Below are 18,640 nucleotides of genomic sequence, written 5' to 3' on the forward strand. Positions count from 1 at the left end.
GAAATAAGGTTTTCAATATATACACATATTTATATTTAACAAGAAAATTTTTAGATATCCACCAGGGAAATTAAACTACTTTTTCTTGAATAAGAGAACCAAGCTCAGAGCCTACAGAAAGTTTATTTTATGTAGAGCTTCCATACTGTTAAATATATTGCGAGAATAGAAGAACAGTCAAATTTCACAGGAGGGGCCCTAGCCAGGAGTTTGATTATTTGTTTACACTACATAAGTCTCTATAGTTGGGGCTTGCAAATGCTATTTAAATTTGCTAGAATTTTCAGTGCCTTGCTGCATGAAAATGAGAAAAGCAACAGCAAATCAAGCTCAACCTGCAAAGTGTCCTATAAACTTGTTGATAAAAGACACTCGCTGGTAAAGCAGAAGAGAAATGTTTCTCCCTGGTTTAGGCAATGCAGAGATAATTCAATGGGAAAACTGAACTCCAGGAATTCATTTGGTGTCCTGACTTAGCACAGCAGTAGGAAGAGAAAATCTTTGAATTGCAAATCGTGTTTGAAGCATCTAAAGCATTGTGTTTATACATGGGTGACTAACATAGCTGTCACCTTGATCAGCCAGGAGAGATGAGGGACCGTGTCCTTCACTGACACTGGAATGGCAAGGGTGAGAGTAACCACTCATAGGACAAGTACTGAGAGCTTGGGCAACTAGTTTTCCTTCTCAGAGATGCTGGCATTATCCCTTAATGAACCCACAAAGAAATCTGACTACAAGGATGCCCAAACTATTAACACTCAAGTAGTTTTTAGAATCTCAGTTTCATCATCATCATCCCCTCTCTTACATTTTATTTCTATTCCGTTTATTTTTTTTCTCTCTTAGTCTTTTGTTTGTGATTTTCTTTTTCCAGTTTCAAACTTAACAAAGATTAATGCAAGAGTTTACTGAGAAAGACCTTGCTGCAGCCTGACGGAGAAGATGTGATGGATTAACAGCCAAAAGAAATTTTACTTTTTTAATTTGTTTATTTAACTTTCATCAGCATTTATAAAGGTCTTTGGCAACAGAGGAGGGTGAGAGCTGCTTGATGTCCCTTCAGCAAAATGCGCCGATCCATGAGCACCTTTTGGTCTGATCTTGCATTGATCAAGCTGGTCCCCTCTTGAGGAAAGGGGACAGAATTTTATTTTGTATTCCATTTTTCTTTTTTTCCAGTTCTTATTTTCTGTTGTAAAGAACATCATCTAATCTTTTCCCACTCCTTCGAGAAGCTTCTCTCTAAGTATTTCCATCTGCTCCAGAGTTGTGTACTTACCTATGGCAATTTGCAATGTCATTTTAAACTGGTTTCAGTTCACTGAAATGCTCAAGTCTTGAACTGCTTTCCCATACAACAATACCTTAATACATTAATAACTGAGCACTTGTGTTAGAACTTCCTTCAGTGAACACTAGAAGACAAACCAACCAACCCAGAAAAGTAATTTTTGCTTAGGCAATAAATTACTTTTCACCATGCTATTAAATACAGCTAAAAAGCAGGGGCAAAGAATTGTAATCCAATTACATTTTCCACATTGTTTCAGAAGTTTCAGGAGATTTTATAAAGATAAATTTTAACTCTGAAATTTTTAAGTGCCTTAAAATTTTTAGAAGACTGCTAATACCATTGTTTCAGCTTGGAATGGCCAAAATCAGAAAATGTTTCTGGAAGATACGACGCAATACATTTTCTTCTATTCTAAAACTCCAGGTATTCTCATTTCTATGGAGAGAACTTCAATTAAAAGTCTATCTTCTTTCCTAAGTATAAAAATTAAACATTAAAGAGCAGAGAGGAAATGCAGCCCTGAGCACTCTTGCTCAGTGGCAAAATATATGATTTGTATTTTCCTGATATTCTCAGCATGAATAGGCTGAAGTCATTCAAATATGGTGATCAGTAAATTACTGCTATCCCCTTGGTGTTGGAGGGATTTAGGATGCGGAAATTAGAATTTAGCAGAAATTTAGAAAAACAGCGAAAAGAAAACCAGAAAAATCCCACAGTTTTGTATCTCAAACTCACAAACCCACACAGAAAGAAAAGCATTCACAGGGAAATCATTGTTCAAGGTCACATTGTCTTGGTTTTGCCCTGTGACACTGAGAAGATCAATTGTTCTGTCTCCAGCACACTTCTTCTCTTTCTAAATTGTCCCTTCTTCAGTCAGTATCTCTTACTGTGTGCCACCCAGATAACATCTTCCATCTTCTTTAACAACTTTCTTCATGAAATAAAAGTAGCTTGTAATGAAATACTAAACCAAATAGTGCTCAAAGGATTTTGGGTCACACAAGACTTGAAATGACTCTCCTCCCAGTGGTGTGAGTGATGCTTAAGAAATCAATAGCACTCCACCCGAGCAAAACAGATACCATGGAAGAAGACAGAGTGATCCCCCTTATCCTACTCTTGCTGTTCAGCAGCTAGTGATACACCCTCCAGCCCCTATTTCTCTGCACCCATCTCAAGAGGGACACAAATCTAAAGATGCTCTTGAGAGGTCTTACTAGCTCTGCTTCAAAAGAAATGCAGGAGAGTTGAATATTTTGGGTACTTCTTGCTTGTTTTATTAAATAGTTTGATTTTTTCTTACACTGAATTTTCATGGAAGGGTGCAAAAACTCCCTAGTCCATGCAGAGCAGTGGAATTCATTCACAGTCCACTCACTTGAAGCAAAAAGCCAGTTTCTGTTCATGTTCTTTGTCTTGTCTTAAAGCCAATTGTTTGCTTCTGCCAACTTGTAATTGCACAGAAAGCTTGACATCTGTGAGTGTGAAAGGAGGTTTTCTATCATTATATCTAATGGCTGTTCTGCTCTGTTGGTGATTATTCATTTACCTCTGATGTTCACGGCTCTTGGCAGTGGCTGCTAGAAGACTTGCAGCAGTTCAGTGTTATTTCCTATTTGTCGTTCACAGAATCATTTGTTCTCTGTTCCAGGAAAACATCAACATCTTAATGCAATTTATTCTTCTGATTAATGAGAGAAGTAAACCCATACATTTTTCTAGTTTACACTCATTTTATTCAATAAGCTACAGCTGTAGGTATTCGAGAATATTTGAACTGAAAGCACACCATGAAATTTTAATCCTCATGTGGAAAAGAAAACATTTTAGCTGGTTAGATTCATGTTTTCCTATCACCTGCTACAGGAAAGCAAGATATTAGGGAAAATAATTTTGCAATAATCAAGTAAGTTTGGCAAAGTGATATTTTGTTTCCATGTGCTCACTGTTTTGGCTGCCATGAGCAGTAGGACTATTGTTGGAAAATATAAATCATGACCCCCTCTTTGTGAATCCCAAGACTGTGCCCAAAACACCATCATCCACTTCAGAGACAAAATCACATTCTCTAACTAGTCCATTTTAAAAGTCTGTTTAATCTAATAGTCTTTTTCTATATAAAGGCTGTAGAATTAAATTATCACTTAGTAAGTGTGAAACAGGTCAGAATCAGTTCTGATATTTACTGGGGCAGTGCCATGGACATCAGTGGAGAGATATGTATTTCCAGAATATACATTTGATCCAATTGGTACTGGTGAAAATTATGAGGCTGTGTTTTAACGGGCATCCTGACATCCTGTGTACTTGGATGATGATCTGAAGCCGTAAGAGGCACCCCCTCTCTTCGGTTTTAGAAGACAATTTTTCACTTAAAAGGAAGTTAATTTCTTTAAGCCTTAAAGACAAAGATTTTTACTTGAATTTTTAGCAGGAAGAACTTAACTGCCTCTTACCGAGTAAGTAATGATTCAATACATCTTAATCAGAGTATACGTCCTTCAGAGACTGAAGGTCTTGTGAAATCTCACCTGCAGCCCACTTGTAACATCATTTTGACAAAGTTCAGCACTTGTTTGGTACCATAAAAAAATACAGATGCATTTCATTATCATCTCCCTTATGCTTTCTCTGAAGGGCATAAAGTTATCAGTCAAGACGTTTTTTTCTGGTTTAAATAGGTATCAAATGCATAATTTCTCACAGTAGTTATACTCATCATTTACTACCTCCTTTGTTGTAAGGTCTGATATGATATGGGAGTGGGAATGGGTTTTTACTGTTTTCCTATACAATTTACACAGAGTTTGGCATCTTTGGACCCATTTTTCCATAGCAATGGAAATACCCATTCAAGTGCAAAGTCTTCTGCAAAGGTGTTTAGAAGACAGCTGTTGAAAGATATCTTGGGTTTCAATGTTTTGTTTGTTTTGCTGGGAATCTGGTGACTGGCAGAAGATATCAGTTCCCAAGGATATGGTCACCAGCAACTTCTGAATCCAATGTGCTGCCAAAGAAGCTGAGAGCTCAGCTGCCCAAAACTTTCTCTGAAAAATAGCCATTTCTGTACAGCAAATGAAAAAAGCCTGGAGCTTCAGTAGGGGATAGTAATAGATTTGCTTCTCGATGAAAATTTTCATCCTCTAAAATGTCCCCCAGGACTCATTCCTTGGGTATGAATAAGAGGCTTAAAAAGACAAATTTTGCCATGCAAGTGAATAATCTGTCACTTGCCTTCCCTCAGTTTTACTGCTGCTAGTGGGACTCATATGGGTCTTGCTGATATGTAATGTAAGGTTCTGGTAATTTTGAGTAGTTTTCTTCTAAAAGGCTAGATAATTTCATCCAATCATTAACCACCTCTTGCTGCTTGGCATGCTGAAATACTAAGGGTAAGTGAATATCACACTTCTGTGTGTGTGCTGATTGCCTGCAGGGCTCTGGAAGGATATTTCCTCCCTGTATACCACATAGCATAATTGGATAGGTAATAGGCATTATAGAAGCCTTCCACCTTCCTCAAGAATATCAGTTCAGAAGGCAAAATGTCAAGTTAGATGAACAAATTATTTCATCCAGTATGGCAAGTCCTCTTCTCCTACGGCGCCATAGTGAGCAACAGGTTGGATTGCAGGCTATGCACCTGCCATTGTGTAATGAGGTCCTGAGTATCCTGGGTCACTATTTTTAACCTGAAATGCCAGCAAAACCCCAAACTTCTCAAAATCCTCATTTCTATGGCAACCTCCATATAAAGTATTGTTCAGTTGTGAATTAAAATGTATTTATGATCAATGAGAACCAGGAGCAACTATTCCTGGTTTTATAAACACACCATGCCATGAATCCCTTTAATCTTCTCTGTGTGCTGCTGAATGTCAAGTAATGGAGAGGCACAGTGTGAGCTCAATTAGTTTAAAATCTTATCAGTGCAATTGGGCAGGATGAGCTGCATTAGCTTGCCAAACAGGACTCCTCTTTGAAGTTATTTACTCGTTTTTATATTCGTCCAAATGCAATTAATTGCATAACCATTAGCAACTAATATTAATTAATTAATGAGGCTCCAACATAATTGTATGTGATAGATATCCACAAATGAGTCCTTTGAGATGGCTGGAAGGTAGGGAAGGGGATTGCTACCATGAATACCAAATCTCCTTGGCAGACTGACTCACCTATAAATCATGTTCAGGAATGATTAGGAAAATAGCCCATGCTAAAGATAACTCTAGAGCATGCACTGCCACATACATGTCCTCAGCATGGAGATGCAGGTGTTACTGAATCAGAAAAGCTCCCAAAAAGCTATCTATGAGAATGACCTTACTACTTTCATCTGCCTTAAACAGCATTTCACAGACTTGAACAAATTTCTGTCCTTCAAACCATTTTTTACAAGCCAAACATTCTTTCCTACAACTTCAGCTATTTGGGGCTGAAAATCTGCCATGTAACAAGCCATTGGGGCTGTTCACCAAAAACCTCTCGGTGTATTTGTCAGCACACTGCTGCTCCATTTTCTTTCCTTTACCACCAGAATAGCCTCTGCCCAGTAAATGCAAGGACATCCAAGGTGCCCTCTGGGCTGCTGTACTGGCTGTCCTGTTTTCTTGCAGACAGCAATGTGGAAGCCACACAAAATTATATCAGTGACTATCCAGTTGCTGAACTAAAGTGCTAGAGCACTATTGCTATTCTGCCATTAGAAGTGCCATTATTTATAGCAGCTGTAAACCCTGAATGCCTGTGCTTATCTGAGGTCCTGAACTGCCTTTCTAGCTAGAACAGGCTGTTATGATCCTGACCAAAGTTCTGACATTTGTCCATTGTGCATAAGCAGAGCACTGCTGGCATGATCCACATTTTCTGGAGAAAGCATTTTATTGATATTCCTGGCTTGGGCTGTGTAGGGAGCCTTTGTTTCAGTGAGATGTGAACCAGGCTGCGTCAGTAGCCACTGACGTTTTGCAAGGACACTGACCAACTCTCTCAGCACCTAAGCAAATTCAGAAGAAACTAGAAATTTGTGGGGTTGTATCAAAATACTAGCTATAGAGTGTGACAGGCAGATCGGATACATTCCACATGGTAACTGTAACACAACTACTTTCAAACCACGTAAGGGATGAGATGAAGTGAGATTTACTTTCAGAAAATTATATTGGTTGAATATTCATTTTTAGCTGCGCTTTTATGTGAAGGTCCCCTACTGTTTCTTCTGGATTCTGCTTTATCTCTGTCCTTCACTATGGGACAGTGCTGTTAGACACAATTAAACACACTTCCAATTTGTGCTCCTGAGATTGTGGCAGCTGTACCTCAACAGAAGGTGAAGATAAGCTAGATGTATAGAAGGTGAAGTTCTGTCAGTCTTTTGGGATTTAAGATGCTACAGAAATGCAAGCAGAGCCTATAGTTTATAAGAGAAAATAATGTCCTGGCAGCCTGATGAAAGACTAACTCACAAACCCCTCATCCTCCCAAAAGTTAAAATCTACCAAGATTGATATGGCTGCACTGTCAAGTGCTTCATCTTTTTTATCCTTTTTTTTTATAATGAGAAACTGGACCAATCTAATCTGAATGAGGAAAGTCACCTTCCCTGGTGCTTCATTTTCCTCAAGCAATAGAAATGAAAATGAGAATACCATTTTAAAAACACGAAAAAAGGAATATTCTCATGAAGGAAAAAAAATCTTCCAACAGCCCCACAAGAAAAGCTCTTCAAAACTGCCTCTTACATCCCTAAAAATATAGCCCTACAAGACAGGATGTTCAAACCTATATGAGGTTGCTGCACTTTTTTTCCCTCAAAGACCAATAGAAACTACAGTGACTTGAAAATTCAATAAATGCACAGCAAAGGAACTTTTGAGAAGGCAAGGAGAGAGGGGAGACAGCGATGAAGTCAAGTTAATTTGAAAACACTTTCAGAAAAGAGGATGAACACTGTTCTTCTGGGACTCCCAGTTCTGCACATTAGTCAGCAATGAAAGAAGGTGCTGATGTATAGATCAACATTTAAATCCATAACACTTTTGGCAAAGCACTGCTATTAGCTGTATCTTTTACTTATAGCTTTTTGCACTGTATCTTTTTCACATGCAGTGTTCCTATTTCTTTTAGGCCAGATGTTGCACATACAAAGTAGTGCAAAGTCCTTTGAGATCAATGAAACTTTTAACCTGTACCAAAGAAGAGGGTATCAATATGTTTCCATGTGTTATATCTTTATGATCCTGAGCAAAGCAACCACCTGTGGTATGAATCCCCTGATCCCAGTGGTAAGTAACTCTTCACCTCACCAGTTCTAGCCCAGCCAGAAGCAATGAATTGTGTGAATATCTACTCCCCTGAATATCTGCCCTTTGTGTATATATTCCAGCAAAGACTTCCAGTCAGCCAGCCTGACATATTTCTACAAATTAACTATGAAACAGTATGGATAAAGGGCAGTAGGCCAAGGGATGATCACCCCAAGTGTGGCAAATATTGACTGAAACAGAATATTTCAGATTGTGAGGGGCTTGCTTGGATTTTTCCATAAGCACCTGAGACATACTCAGCATATGCATTCCCAACATTCCCACATGCTTTACAGCCATGCCATCCAGCCCAGCAGGAAGAGGAGCTCATTGCACTGGATGTTCTGTAGACAGACAGCTGAAAAAATTTCCCTTGCCCAATACTATAAAAAGAAATTTGTGTTTCTACAGGTACATGCTATTACCCAGTTATGGAGAAAGAAAAGAAACAAAGGAAATAAATCCTGTGTTCCTGAGGTCAGTGACCTGAAATCTCCAGGGAGAGAGGATGAGTAAGGACAGAGCTTTCACACATGAGGTGCCCTGAGGACATGAAGCACTGGCACAGACTGCACTGTCAAGTGAGATCAAGACAAAGGTTCTTTTAGTCTGGTCTCTCAGGGACTTGCCCCTTCCACAGTGAGTGTTTTCCCTGCAAAATGTTTTTGGAGGTGCCTGAGGTCTCTTGTCAAGATGTCTCCATTAGAGAGTTAATCACAGAAATTATTCAATATGTGAGGTAAACTGTATGGGAGATTTGCCCTTCCTCCCTTCCACAGAAACTTACAGATATTATAATGTGAAAGACTATGATAAGAGAATGCATTTTTCCACTTGGGAATATCTTGGGGGGAAAGTAGGAGAGCATATAGCTGAGATTAAGGAAATTTGCCAATTACAATGTGGCCACTTGCAGGGTAAACGTCTGCTCTTTGCCAAGTGCAAAAGCACTACGGTGTAGTATAGGACAGGCCAATGGCAAAGGCAAACTAATCACCACAGAAGGTAGTATTTTTTAAACGATTTTCTGTGAATTTTTATATCATGTATGCTTTTCAGTCCATAAGACACAGAACAAAATGAAACCCCAAGAAACAGCAATTTCTGTTTGGACCCATATGTGGATAGCAGACTTCTATGAGTATGTGGACTACAGAGTTTTATTAGGATCCCATAAACAGCAGGATCTGTAAATCTAGAACCTTCCCTCCCCCCCCCCCCCCAAAAAAAAGGATGCTGGGAACATCTAGACAGAGTTGCTAAACCACATATACACCCCTGAGTGTTCTCATAGTTTCTTCTCCTGGTTTGCTTTACCTCATTTTACTGGTCTCTCACTTCATTTTCAAACTGTTTTCTCCAGCTATCCCATTTTATAGTATTAAATAGCAGTTTTCCTTTATGTTTCCCTTTGTCTGTCTGCCCAGACAGGCAGTGGGTCAGCATAACAGCAATGGGAGCTCATCAACTTGGGGCCAAGGTGCTTAAAAATTGTCTGTAGCTCTGACGTGAGGGGCCAGTCTCTGCTGTGAGTGCCCTCAAAGCTGCTCCTCTGCTGCACAGGAACATCCTAACTGAAGGGCATGACTTGCCTGTGCATGATGGAGCTCTCCCAGATTGCAATGAACTTCCACAGCAACTGAAAAATTATCCCTCACCTTGACATCCACTTTAAGGTCATGATTTTGTATGTCCTGTTTTTCACAAATGTATTTCCTGAGGGACTTCATCCTAGTTCAGAATTTCCCCACTGTGGCACAAGCTGTTTGAGGGTGGCAGGTGAAGACTGTTGGAATTGCTGCAAAGGCACATGTTCTTTCTATTTGCCTTTTTTTTCAGCCATAGCTACCATTGTTAGAAAACAACTGGTAAACTGGTGTTTTCCATGACCTCTCCAACTTAAAATACAGTTTTTCCATTTAATTTTTTATTTAAATACTTTGGTCATTTGGGACAAAGAAGAAAGACACAATAGGAAAATCAGATTTTTTACATTATAAACCTATAATGTTTCTCCATTCTTAACTACAGCTTTTTCTGACAGTACTTGGGTATCTTACATGGGCTAAGAATGGGAAGAAAGGAAACATTTCTTATTTGGTCAACAGCATCCAACCTTTCCTTATATACATCAGCCACCAGCAATGAGATTTACAGCACTGCAGATGCCTTAGAGAATTCAGGCTTCAGAGCACTAATATCACTTACTGGCTGTGAGTATCTTAAATGCTCATGTGAACATATGCTACCACTTCTCTCTTCCTTCTGAAATACCAGATATTATTGTGATATCTTTGTCATAATAGCTTTCTCATAAGAATGCCTATAAAATCTGCAAGTTCCTTTACCAATAAGCTCCAGGCTAGGCTGCAACATGGTGGGATCAAGACAACCAATTCCCCATCATTCCCAGCATCATGCTGTAACTGTGACTGTGCAGAAGAGAATTCAAGTTGGGTTGGGCCCAGCTTGGGAGAGAGGGAAAGCACAACAACTTTGGTTGTGCGATCTGGATACCAGGATGCTCATGGCTGACAGAGACTGGTGGTGTCCTTCCTGCTCTCCAGGATATTTCAGGCTTGTTAAGGCTCTTTAACCTAAATTTCCTCCACATGCTATACAGTTCAGCATCTAAAGCCACATTCTGGGAGACAAGGTCTTGAATCATACTGGGCAGAAGAGTGGATTAAGCATAAGGTCCAATTTTCTAGGCCAATACCAATAATTACTGATTTTCTAGGCAAATAATTCTAAGCCATGAATAATTACAATGTACACAACAGTCATCACCTTTGCCCCACCATCCTTAAAAACAAGGGTGGGTCAGTAACTTCATTACAAAGGAGAGGTATGTCCTCCAGGGATGATGCTATGCCCCATGTTTCAGGAAGGCAGAGGTGCTTACCAGAAGCTCTCCCAAGCTAGGAGCAGGCATCAGATTCGCCTCTGAACTCTGATTTTTTACTACATACCTCCAGGTGTTTCCTCAGTCAGCATGCAGGTGACATATAGAGGCTGGGACACGCAACAATATAGCCTCACCTGGTCACTAGAAAACCTAAAACTTACACTGTTTGATCAAGTTTTTAGCTGGTAATAAAAGCTTTTTAAGGAACTTCTTGCTTAAGGACTTTAGGAGGCATTAGTCATAAACATACTTGGGCACATACATGAGGACCCTTATTCCTTCAGGTTATCTTCCATTACTTCTAGGGCTTCTAGGTTGCTTCTAGGTGCATACATGCATCAGGATTTTTACAAATAAAATAATTCATCAGAATTACATTAGTGCAAGCACCAGAGGAGGCACACAGCAATGCTAATGTCATGACCACTTTCACTTGGTTCTTTCATCACCCAGAAGCCGCATTTGGTGCCTGTCAGATTTTTGCATCATCAGGCCTCTGCAAGGTGGTCAGATGAATGCAGGTGCTCACTTCCCTCTTTGCACTGGTGGTCTCTGACCATGAGCAAATGGAAATCACAGGTAAGCAGAACTAAAAGAATGAAAGCTATGTGGGAAGGGCATGCATGCTTCATTTAATAACTTCATAAACCTGCAGGTTTTTGAGGCAGCAGATAACAAACAGGGATAGAGGGGAAAAGTTTGACTAAAGGAAAGCAGAGGTTTAGAAGTGGTGTTTTAAATCTCTACACCTAAACAGAGGCTTGGAGCAGGGAGTTCCACTTTAGAACAGAACAAAATGTGCTTAGCTCCACAGCAGTGCTGATGGAGCCTTTACACTCAGCAAAGTATTTGCAGGTGAGCTAGTGTTTAGGCTTGGGCTAAGGTTTTGTTTATTCCCATTGGAGTTCATCAAGTGCTTAATATTCTGTTATGTGTGTGCTTAACAGAGCACACGCTCTCCAATGGAGAAGGTGGAAAACAGATTAATTACACTGTGAGTCTTCCAGTACAAAAACTTGGGGATATGAAATGCACTGCAAAACAAACAAGATAATGCAGTTATTCCTCCAGCATGTACCAGACTTGTGGAGTTTCTTGCCAGAAGCTACTGTGAATGCTTGAAGCTTATGCCCAAAGGAGACAGCACAACCACTTGAATAGAGATATATTATAGATTACTGAACAGCAAAACTACAACAGCCCTGAAAATCCCTTGAGCTACAAATGGTCAGAGCCTGGAGGCAGCACTGTACCCCTGATGTTTGCCCAGGTCTCATTCTGCCATTGGCTTCTGCTTTCATCCACGATCCAAGTGGGGTGTTGGGCTGGGGTAACCTCAGTATGACCTCATGCCACAATTCTGTTAGTGAACCACTCCATGCAGCTATGGCCTACAGGATAACAACAATATTAACCTCACTCTAGAAGGACTGATGAAAGTCATACTCAGCTGTAGTATCCAGATTCTTCAGTAGGGAGATTTCTGTCTCTCCATTTGCTCTGATTTCTGCATGTCTCCTGGGGGTGATTCAGAGCCATGCAGAATCATCATTATGGTGTTGTGCTTCCCTCCACTCAGTTAAAGAACTATGAAGGAACGGGTGAAAAGAAGAAGCTGTGGCACTGAATGAGGTACATTATTGCTCTGGTTTTTGGCAAGTCTGGAATGAGCAGTTACTCAGATAGGGTAAGGAAGCCCACAGAGAAGAATAATTCCACAAGTCAAAGAATTTTCCTCAAAATTTCTGTAGTATTTGAGTCTGTTTCAAACAGGAGGAGTAGCAGGGGCAGAAAGACAGCAGAAAAGTACAAGATTAATTGTGTACAGACTAGAGAAAATCACACTCATGCATAACACAATAGAAATATTGCTAAAAACTGCAGACTCTCCCCAGAACACTACAGAGCTCATTTGTATTTCTAGCCACTATGTATCTGACATACACACCTTCATTCTTTTAATTTGCAGTCTTGAAAACTCTGATCTTTGGTAGACTTGCTCTTCATTTTCCTTTCTTCATGTGGCATATGAACAGAGATGCACAGACAACTCTGCTGGTGTGCGCAGCACAGTCAGATAGTTGTCAGATATTGTATGTGTAAAGAAGTTCCAACACCTATTATCATCCAATCCCTTGAAAAATGAAGTGATTTCACTTCACTACCTTACACAGCTTGTTTGAATCACAGAGTCACATAACAAGTGCATGTCCTTATCCATTTCAAAGGGCTCACAACTCAAGGCATTTTCTTGGGGGCATTTTCATTGCAGCAATGCGCCAGTTTAGAACTTGTCTCATCAAAAATCAAGGTGGAGAATTCAGCTAAGCACTTAGGCACCAAGCATTAAGGTTTCAACTTGAAATCCCCAGGACTATTCTGATACTCAAATTTCCACAAGCCTTGTGTGTTTTGTTAGATTAATTTCTATCTAAATGAGGTGTGCCCTATGCAGAGCCTTTCAGAGCGCAGGAGGAGAATCAGCCATCCTCTGCCCAAGTCCACTGCTGAAAAAAGGGAGGAAATGTATACTAATGTGCATCAGCATGTTTTCTGCTTGACTTTAACAACCTTTTCCAAATCATTTTCTCTCTTGTCTTGCCAAAGGAAAAAACAGGTAACAGCAGAATAAACTTTCTGGTAACTGCTGCATTTCTCATCAATGTTTGTTTTACAGGTATGGAAATTTTAACACAAATTTTAACACAGTGAACCTTGAATCTTCACAGCAACACAAAAATGTAACAGTTTCAGAAACAGTTTCAAACCTAGCTGTTTTTAATATTATCTGTGCCATGCAAGAAGGAATATAAGACAGTAGTTGAGTAAAAAGAAGATAACTGCACATTCTAAGTTTAGTAATACCCCAATAAACCAGGATGATCATCCTTAAAATCACAGAAATTACCCTATCGATACAATTTACATCGATTTCTGATATGATTCTTTGGGGGTTCTTATTGTTTTCTGATGAATCAAGGTGTCACTGAAAGACACCTTGAAATTACTCCTATTCAGGAAGGCAAAATAAAACTGTGTTTATAGCTAAAATTAAGTAATTGATTTCAGTTCCTTAAGCAGAAATACACAAATGCCAGAGCTCAGCATTTTCCAGAGTGTACTCAAGTCATGTTTCCAGCAATCAAGAGAGACCTAATCAAATTTTTTCCTCTCAAAAATAATGATCTTGGCAGATTTTGTTGAATAGCTTGCCAGGCTTTGCTGTTCCCGAGGGTGTTGCGTACTTTTGGTGATTGCTGGGTGCTGAGGTGTATTTGTGTCTCACTGCTGCATTTCCTCAGACCCTGTGCTTGTGTCTGCTAACTGCTGAATGAGGTATTTCCAAATGCACTGAAATAAGAGTGACGATGTGACTGCGGCTGTGGCTGTTGCACCACTGCTCCCAGGGAGCAGGCTCTGCTCACCCCTCATCCCTGAGCCTCTGCCCTGCTTCACTCTTGGTTCAAATGGCTCTGTCTGGGCTGGCTCCCCTCCCTGTACTCAGCCTGCATTGCCAGCCCTCACTTTCTCCTCTGCTTCTTCCCAAGTGATGTGACAGCTCAGGAAGGCAGGTGCTCCATCTCGTCTCAGTAGACCACCCCTTTCCACAGTTCACATATTTTCCTACTCCTGATTCTAAATCTTCCTCTGGTGGTCTATTAGATCTAGTTATTGGGTTACAAAACGTTTTCTAGTACTTTGCATGAAAATGACTGCAGAATAATGCATTTATTTTACCATTAGGGGACTGAAGTTAAACATCCATGTTAAGAAGCAGAATAACTCAAGTATAGAGATTAAATAATTTATTTCACCTGTAGAGCTAGCTGGTGTCAGGGCTACTGATTTACCATTTTGGTGCTCTGGCTATAAGCACAGGTGTTATAGGGTAAAAGACCTCTAAGAGGCTTTCCTGTTTCAGCAAGGCACATGTGAAGAACCCCATCAAGACACGTGTTTGTTTAGACTTCCATGTGGAACTATCATTTAAGCATATTTTATGTGGTGCCCTTCCTATTAGCTCTTCTAAAGCATAGCCTCATCAATCCTATTTCAGAACCAGACATCTCTGCACAAGGGGTTTATGTGACTGCCAAACCACAGGGCACCAGCAACTGCTTTTGCACTCATGAAGCTTCATCAGCTAAAGCATACTTCAAGTTAGTAGCCCAGGAGAGGGTATCCAACTGCTCTATGTTCTTGAGAGCTTACCTTTCCACATTTCTTTCTTTATATAGCTAATTATTGCAAATAGCCCTTTAACTAGTTAGGGAACTTTAAATGCCAGCTATACTTTTATCTAACACATTGATTATGTTTGCAAGTGAGTTGTGGTGCTTGTCATCCCACTACAAAATATTTTTCCCTTTGACATTAGTTAGGATTACACTTTATATATTTTTGCCTTTCTCCAAATGCAATCTTTATATCCATTTCTTAACCTCTGTGTTTATGTATTTTATTGAATTTTTGAAGATTGGATTAATTTTCAGCATTTGATTTGGTGCAGTGACTTTGGGCTGGCTGCCCAACTTAACCATGGCTGCTACCCTTGGATGACGGTCTGATCGTTAATTATTTCCCTGCTGAAACTGCATTACCACAAAATAAATTTTGGTTTAATGACATTAAGCAAAGACCACAGAAACCTGCCCAGCATTAGAAATTTCTTCTTGGCAGCTGTTGTATGCTTTTTCCTCACATCATCTAAATCAAGAATGAAATATCATTTAATATTTTACCAGCTCATGAATAAACAGGACTTCTGTTTTCCTTGATGTAAATATAACAGCATCAGCACTGAAGTAATTATCAAATCACAGACATTATCCTGCAATCTTTATAAATTCAATCTCCCAAATAAGACAACACATCTAAGCACAAAATGATTGAATCATATCAGGCTAAGTTACTTACCATCCTTATTTTACAGGTTATAACAGTTCTCACTTTGTAAGACAAGTCTTGATATGTAAAAAGGGTTTAATAAAATAGTCATTACACATCCTTACAAATAAGACAATTTTTAGCCACAAAACTGTTTGTAAACCAGTTAAGACTGGAATGAAGGACCTTGAGGTGAAAGGGTGCAGCAAGAGGAAAATATGCATAATTAAGAATGAACACTCAGTATTCATTGTTAGCTCAACTGAAGGGCCAACAACATGTATTTTGGTTGGTTGTTCACAACTATGCAATTATGCTAATATATGGTAATGTCATTGCCCTTGAAAAAATTGCTTTCCTCTGTTAATTTAGGAAGGAGATCAATTATGAAATCATGTGGTTTGGTCTTGCTGGTGGTGATGTTACTCTCCTCATGAGAAACAGAAAAAGGATTAATTTCTTTCCACTTCCACCATTCCAAAGACTGCTCCTTCAGAGCAACCCCTTTCCCTTTAAGCTATATTAATGTAGAAAATATAATATTTTTCCCCAGAAGAATATTTATCAGGAAATAACTGCAGAGATGATTTACCACTGAGAATGTAAACAGAGTTGGAGACAGTCAGCTATATCCTATCCTTTGCTACATTAATCCAATCCCATTTAGCTAAGGGCAGCCTGATGTTCATTAGCCTTCAAGAAGGTAGGTCTTGCTTGCCAAATATATGCTTTTGCAGTAGTTAATATGCTTCTAAATATTTCTTCATCATTTTATACTGCACAGTGTATTTTTTAAAAGAATAATTTTTTTATAACTTCATCATTGGTTTGAAACATCTCACTGCAACTTGGGTGATGAATAAAAGGAGCAACAGGGTAGTAATACAGTTATGGCAAATGTCTTTGGCTACTTAGAATCAAATTTTTTTCTCTATTACAGATCAGTAAAGTCAGTGGGTTGTATAAATTAGAGCTCAGAAAAGGCCATCATGATAGGTAATGAAGTGAGTCTGACATTTTGCATTCTTGTTTTAAATAGGGATTTTATAACCTGCTCCTGCACAACCTACAGCCTACCTTTTTTCTCTATAATTGCCCAAGAGTGCTTAACTGGCAGTCTCAAATTTGAATTCTGTTTCTGAGCAGAGACTGTTTTGCACATGATTTTGTGCAGCACACACAACTCAGTTGCCAGGTGTGAGACTTTCCAACTACTCCAGAGTAGAGCCTGGTATCAAACCTGCAGCCAGAGCTTCACTGTGCTTGATGCTGTACAGAGAGGAAAGACTATAAACTTACAACCTAAGCAAGTGCCAAGGGGACCAAAGTTTAATGTGAGAAATAACAAGTAAGGAGTAAGGAAGGTATTCAAGTCACATCAGTCAGCCCAGTTCCCTTCCACCAGGTTGCATTATCTACCTAAAAATATCATGCGGAAGATTGTTGCTAGGACTTTTCTGATGTCAAAAGGAAAAATATTCATGAAACTGTACTACTCAAAGCCTAATCCATCCTCAAGGTGCTGTCCTTGTTACAAAACACTTGTAAGAGCTAGAAATGCTTAGCTCCTTCATTTACATAGCCCTGGGAAATAATATACACCATTGTTTGGCCTAATAATTACATTGAAATACTCTAAGTACCGGAGTTATAAGTGTTCCCATTTCATGCAGCAAATTCTACTTTCTTCTTTAATTTAAGAGAGGTAAAAACATGGCTGTGACAGGGCAGAGAATACTGATGATCACTGCATCAGAAAACCATTTTCCCCAACTGGAGCTCTTCAGTGATGAGTTATCAAAATATTTCTATCTGATTCCCATTATTGTCTGGGTATTCATTTTACTTCTTGGGCCCACTCCAAAATAACCATTACTATTTATCTGTTTCTAATTCTTTCTATAGGAGCTGTTCTTCTCTAAATTTTATAGCACTTTACAACTAAATTAGCAAGGAAATATACAAGTATATAAACAACAGCCTGTCTACATCCTTTCATCCAAATTACATCAAGAGGCTAGTCTGTGGAAAAAGCTAATGATCCAATCAGCATAAGAACATATTACAAATTGGAATTCTAATAGAAAATCTCTAGATGCAGATTTATTATATAATTATACATTTGGAGAAATGGAATATTTTTATATGATTGTTTTCCCTGTTGCTGTAGCCTCTTGCAATGATCCCTTTAGTATTTAAGTTCCTAGCTGTGTTCAACAGAAAAAGCTTTGAATGAATGTTGATCAACAGAGTGGCCTTCAATGAGAAAAGCAGGAAGTTAGGAATGAGGAAAAAGAGGATGCTACAAATAGGTACAAAGGGACTGCAAGCCCATGGGACCCCTCTGGGATCTCTTTGCATTATTTGTTAACATGATGTTGGCAAGTTGTTTTCGTTCAGTTCATCAGCTAATGCAATCTGTACATGATAAATGCCCCCAGCAGTTCAGCAGACAAGCAAACTGAAGTGACAATAAGCAATTAATCAAAAATCCCTTGCTGAAATGACAACAAACAATGAATTAACAGCACCCTGCTAGAGTTTCCTTGAATCTGTGACTCCTGGATCATTTGACTCCTGCCCTACAAATGAAGCACCAGGCTGCTTCCATTGCTGATAAAATGAGAATTAGGAAACAGACAATACAGAGTGGCTGTACTTGCTCAGTCATATACTTACTTGTTTGTGCCATGTTAGGCACTGTTCAGTCCCAGGAGCCCTAAAAGAAAATATAGTTAGCTGTGCAAAAAGAACCAAACCCACGAGTACTTGTCCCAACATCTGTTACAAGCTACCTCTGATGGAAAGGGCTGTCAGGGATGCTTGGAAGCACATTTTAAGCTTGGGGTTTCAAACGTATCTCAACAGAAACATAAAACTTAAATGAGTTGTACTCTCTGCTTATTCTGCCATCTTCCTCCTCTCAGTGCTTGATTATGAGAGGCAAGACCTCACCATCTTTATTTTAAAGTCAGTCAAAACAAGGTAACTCCTGGGCAGTCATCCGCAGCTCTGCACATTTGCATGTGGGTCCAACAGTCAGCCAGCAGCACTAACACACACTCCCTCTGCCCCCTGCATCGGGCTAGGAGCAGAAACATATTTTTTTTTTTGTCTTTGGAGGTACCATATCTTCCACACACCTTTGCTGTGCTGTTTTTTGAGATTTCCCACCAAAACTGACGCAGCATAGCAGACAAAACTTGGGCCGTACCATTAAAGTGGCTGGTCCCA

Source organism: Acanthisitta chloris, unplaced genomic scaffold (assembly GCF_000695815.1).
Source record: "Acanthisitta chloris isolate BGI_N310 unplaced genomic scaffold, ASM69581v1 scaffold14616, whole genome shotgun sequence".
NCBI classification, from domain to species: Eukaryota; Metazoa; Chordata; class Aves; order Passeriformes; family Acanthisittidae; genus Acanthisitta; species Acanthisitta chloris.